The 5,920-nt window shown below is 38.7% G+C and overlaps 1 long non-coding RNA gene across 1 annotated transcript; it reads left to right on the top strand.

The window, feature by feature from the left end:
• The first annotated feature begins 4,101 nt into the window (after window positions 1-4,101).
• LOC120290243 lies at window positions 4,102-5,030 on the top strand. Its single transcript, XR_005548091.1, has 2 exons — window positions 4,102-4,301; window positions 4,398-5,030. It is a non-coding gene; the product is annotated as an uncharacterized LOC120290243 (long non-coding RNA).
• The last annotated feature ends 890 nt before the right edge of the window (window positions 5,031-5,920 follow it).

Here is a 5,920-nt window from a genome sequence, read left to right as displayed (position 1 = left end):
GATGAAAATTGTAGCACAGTCATGGAATCAGCACATTGGTGTCTTGATAATTTATTACATGATTGGTTTGTTCCTTAGAAAATCCAGAGAGTACTGAATATTTTTCTTAATATTTAGTGGGCATTGTTCAACTCATCATCTTCTTCCGTAGACTGATGATTACTTTTCGTTTGGAGAGTGTAGTTGTCTTGATGATGACATATTTGAAATTCGCTTTTTTGTTGCTGATGCAAAGAGAAGAAGGTGCGCTTACAGTTTTCATGTGGCATGGTCCCATGTCAATCTTTAAAATTCTGTGTGAGGATTTGACCTTTAACCTGCAAAAATGACAGTGACATTTACTATACAGTAGCTAGAAATTTAGCTAGAAATATCTACCTTTGTATGTTCATAATCTTGTTCATGATTGATTGATGAAGGTGAAAAATTGAATGAGGTTCCTGTAATAAGAGTATATGGTTCAACTCCTGCTGGTCAAAAAACTTGCTTACATGTGCATAAGGTGAGTGTAGTCCTTGTTCATTTGTAGTTTTTTAATTGTTCCAAGTACTTGCTTTACCCCCCTTGAGCTGTGGAGCAATGAAAGTAACTTTCTTTCTGCCAATGAAGAATTTAAATTAGCATGGGTTTACAGGCTTGAGTTGAGGTATATGCTACAAGATAAAAGGCAAATTCAGGATGCAGAAAGTTTCTTCCACTTTCTGCTTGCAAGAGGCACCATATTGGCCACAGTCTACTTTCTTTGACTGGACACCAGTTGAATGTCTAAATAACAAATGAGGAGCTTACGTGGCTCCAAGCAATCTATCGTGAAAATTACATGATGCTTGTCCATGGCATAGCTTATGAGACAGCAATATCTTGTACATTTGTTTCGTACTGGTTCTAAATTATGTTTTTTTTTTTTTTCTTGTAGGCTTTACCCTATTTGTATGTTTCATGTACAGATATTCCTATCCATCCAATGGCAGAAGGTACTTGTGCGTGTTACAGATGCATAGGCTGCTTTGTGCATATCTTGGTTTGAAGAAATTAATCACCGTTTCTCTCAGTTCACAATACCTCTAGCATGTAGCTTGTGTGTTTTCAGGGTGATATGTTCTTTTGGCAACATGGCTGTGGTTTTACTTGACCAGTTTTTGTCAATGTCCTCGTAATATAATGTTGCTGTAGACTTTATCTCAATTTCTTTGAATTATTCGTGCTTTTATATATTTCGAATTCATGTTCTGCTGCTAGCGCGGAATTAATTGGTCACTGTTGAATTGCACAGGGATGCATTTACAAATGCTGTCTCTCTAGCCATGGAGAAAGCCTTGAAGGTATAATTTGTCATTCTTTGAAAATATTAAGTCCTGGCTTTAACTTATTGTGCGATTCACTTGCTAGTTTGTATCTGAAAGGATTGTTTTGTGAGTTACTACAGCTCAAAGGCAATGCTAGCGTAAAACGGCAACACATGCATGGTTGCAGCCTTGTACGAGCAAGGAGATTTTATGGTTATCATGCATCTGAAGAGCTGTTTGTCAAAAAACCTGTATCCATAAATGACAGCTTGTGTATATATATTTTTCTGCCTGAATATTCTGTAGCAACATCTTTGTGGCACCTTGACTGAAGCTTTAGCTATCATTCACATGATGTCTCACGTGCTGCCAAAGCTTCTTTTGGTATTCTTCTTTCTCTATCAATAGTGCCTTATTGGAATTGGTATTGCTTTGGAATACTAAAGAGTTTTCACCATTTTGCTCTAGATTTGGTACTTGTCATCTTTGGCTCTGTAACCTTTTAAGCTATTCATTTTTGTATGCCCAAAAATGGTCATAGTCGTTGCCGAGACAAATTGCTTTGATCCTTTCAGTTCCCTATGTATCAAATCAATCGACTTAGTGTCTAGATTGGCTTTTTAATTTTTTTTTTTTTTTTTCTCTTAATTAAATTATGCAGTTGCGCAATTTGTCCATTTTCTACCCTTGCCATAGGACACCTAAACTCCCATTTAGTTTATAATCTTTTGAAATTTAAACAATTTTCTTTTAAATTTTGACGTGAAAATAAAATGAATAATATACATTGCCTTAAAAAATATCTAAGTCGGTGCCCACCTCGATGTTTTGCATATAGTTGTTTGCATAATATTGGCGCCATATCGTTTTGCATCTTATAAGTCAACAAATACTTTTTGACTCCCCTTTAGAAACTGATGATTTAATTAGTAGAAGATGGTTAGAAAAAAATCCGTATGGCTTTGGTTGTCAAAAACAGTACTTCATGTTTTTTTCCTCCGAACGTTCAGTCGATCCTCGACAGTGTTCGATGAAAGCTAGCACATTAACTCCAAGCACCCAAAACTCCGTTTGAACTTTTTATTTGGATTAGTATCTCGAGCTCAAGCACAAATAAATATAGTGCCCACGCGATTTTGGAGTTTTCACACGGAGCAGATGTTCAAAGGAACAGACTGAGATTTTTGCCCTAGGCTCCAGCAAGGCTCGACCAGCTACTTGAATGGCGCAGCAGTGCAATTCCCAATCAGAGCGGTTTCGCCCAATTGCACTTGGTTAGGCTCTGAAGAGACACATCTAGTGAGTTGTTTTTTCTTTCTTTGCAATTTATTGGGGCGGTGCTACTTCTACCCCTATATGACTAAATCCACTCCGTTTTCATTAAAAAGACAAAATTGCACTTTGTTTTCAATTGCAATTCAAATTAGTGGTCCCAAATTAATTTACTTTCCTTTTTTTAGTTTCTATATATATGTAAGATCTCCTTACTATAATTAAGAATTTCATATATATTTAGTCTTTGATTATTGTAGATTTTTCATGTATATCAAAGACACTATTTTTTTTATTGGTAGATATTACTTTCATAAACATTTATTTAGTTGAAAAGAGAAATTTCCAAGAAATATAGTTCTTTTCTACATTGTCAATCTAATTTATGGATAAATTATTACGTAGACGAAATTTATAGAAGGTAAGAATTTCTTTTGAAAATGCCACTAAAGTATAATGCGAAAAGATAAAAAAATAAAAATCTAGAATATAATACGAAAAACGAAAAAGAATATAATGCCAGTTTGAAGGCCCACCTCCCGTACGCGCCCCGCGAAGGTGGCAGAGTGATGGACACCGTCCACACCTTTGTCCCTCCCTCGATCCATTTGCCTTCACGTTGCTGTCGCACTTGCGCGACCACTGCTGGAGTAAGGGAATTCAATGGATCGACCTGAATGCGGGGCCTTTGTGACGAAAAAAAATATGCTGAAATGGCGGGATCGGAGGAAGCCGACGATGCTTTATTCTACTTGGAGAGGATGGTTTGGTTGAACCCTTTGCCTTCACCTCCAAGTTTCCACCCAACTCTTGGGGGTTGTGGCCAAGACGGAGCATTACGGATTCGAAGGGAACGGCTCCCGTCGTTTTTACTCGCGGCATTTTGGTGAGTTGCCTCCGCCAATTTAAAATGGACGAACTTGCACTAGAACCCACAAGTGTGAGCTTTAACACTTTGATCAATGGGCTTCTTGAGGATGGTAAAGTTGCCGGAGCCACGAGCTTGCGGATGAAATGTTGGTCAGATGAATCAAGGTAGATATGACCACGTGTGGAGCCATAGTGACAGATTGTGCATAACCGGCAAGGCTAGGAAGACCGTTTGATTGCCGAAGAATTTGGAAGACAGAGGCTGGGAGCTAGATGTGATCATGTACACCACGATCATAGGAGGCACCGGGACAGAGGCTTTGAAGTTCTATAATACTATTACTGATGCCCAAATGTCATCTCTTGCTCAACTCGCATAGGTTAATGAAAAGAAGCACAGGTTTTGTTGGACAAGATGATTAGCAATGGAATCTGACCACATGTTTTCACTTGTAACTCCTTAATCCAAGGCCTATGCTGTGGTGGCCAATGGGAAGAGGCTTCAGTTGCGTTAACTGAGATGCTGCAAAGAGGAGCGATGGCAGATGTTCGAACCATCAGGATCATTGTGGATGCGCTTTGCAGAGTGGGGTGGGCAGGACTACCGAGGCAAAGTGCATCTTTGATCTGATGATCTGAGGAGGATTTACACCCGACCTAGTTGCTTATAATTCATTGCTTGGTGGTTACTGTTATTAAAATCAAATGGATGATGCACCCACTACATTTCATTTGATGATTGCACAAAACTGCTCGCTTTCACTCACAACCAATCTAACATTGATTCATGAATGTTACAGAATGGATCAGTCCTTGATGTTGCCACCTATAACTATCTCAGGGGGTGGCTTTTTCCTCATTGATATGCCTCAGGTTGCACACCATTTGTTTTACAAAATTCTAGCTAGTAGCGACCATTTAAATCAACAATAATCAATAACATTAGATGATCTTTATAAATGTCACCAGGTTCATGAGGCAATTGCTTTGTATAGACAAGTGAAAGACGGAATGTCCATATCATCAGCTATAACACCCTTATTAGCGGCATATGTGGCAGGGGAACTTGAAGATGCTATAGAACTCTCCAATGCTTTGCCTAAGAAAGGTTTGCAACATGATGCTTTGTCATTTGGTGCTATAATTGCAGGGCTATGTAAACCAACCAAATGAGTGATGCCTCCGAGCTGCTTCAAGAAATGAAAGAGAAGCTGCACTCTCCACCCGAGCACTGGTTAAAAATGGTCAGAAAATGAGGGCAATGCACGGGTTGCACAATAAGGTTGAGAGTGACTGTATATAGTAGAGAGTTCTTATCTCAATGAGAGATGATTGGAGCGGCTACATTGATCCTCAGTTCTGTCTGTTTTGACTATATTTGGCAAGAAGACCTAAAACTAGCTGAAAGTTGTATCCATGGACTTGAGAGAACACCAATACAAACATGGTCCAGATTGTGTTGATCTGTGAGTCTCCTCCCAATGGAACTCTTGTTGGTTCTTCATGACCATCTTCAAAACTCTACCAAGCTACAACAAAAGTTTTTCTTTACATCTGTTTTCTCATTGAACCTTTATGCTATAAATCTTCATTGTGGATTGACCACGGTTCATATCTTTAAATGTGTTTCTCCAGTAAGGTTGCTATAGATTTAGCATTTCTCTACTCGCAGAAGATAAAAAGGTACATGTGATGAGAAAATTAAGGCACTAATTTAACAGAAAGTAAAAAAGGCACTCATGCCTAATTTCTCTTAAATTGCCGTTGGAATCGGAAGACCACAAAGAAAGGTCGGATTTCATTTTATGATATCCTTATGATGCTGATGGTATGAGAGTATGAAAAATGAATCTGCCAAGCTACAATGAGAGCTTTTCTAACGTCTGTTTTGCCATTTAAAAATTTTGGCTATTTATTCGAGTAATAGATTGACCACGATTCTTTCCTTTAACTGTCTTTTCATGATAGGCTTGCTGTAGATTTTATTATGTTTTAACTTGCAGAGGATGCTGCAATGACCCACACCCTCTTAATCTTGAGACATTTATATTCTCAGGATCTGATAAATTGCCTCTTGCCACTTGAAAAGATTTCATCTTGGCTTCTCTGTTTTGAATATAGTCTTCAAGCTTGGACTCGAACCAGATGTTGTGAGCTTGCCCCTTTGATCAGTGGAATTTAAGGAAAAGGTTAAATTGCACAAGCCATGTCATAAGTTCAGTCGATGAAATGCTTCCCAAAGGATATATAGTGGAATCATGGCTGGGGGCCCGTGCAACACTGCAAAGGCCATCAGATTTGTAACAAATTTAACAGAAAGAGGCTGCAGGCTTCATCTGATCAAATGCAATGACAGAAGGAGGCTCCAGAGGCGGGTCACAGGCTTGCTGGAAAAGACCATTGGATTGATTAGGCAATGACTTGGAGGCGACATTTTTAGGGGCAACTTGCACATATGAAATGCTGGTTTTGGCTGATATTTTGGAACTGCA

This window comes from Eucalyptus grandis, chromosome 2 (genome assembly GCF_016545825.1).
Source record: "Eucalyptus grandis isolate ANBG69807.140 chromosome 2, ASM1654582v1, whole genome shotgun sequence".
In the NCBI taxonomy this organism is placed as follows: domain Eukaryota; kingdom Viridiplantae; phylum Streptophyta; class Magnoliopsida; order Myrtales; family Myrtaceae; genus Eucalyptus; species Eucalyptus grandis.
This window is presented reverse-complemented; position numbering and strand designations above follow the sequence as displayed.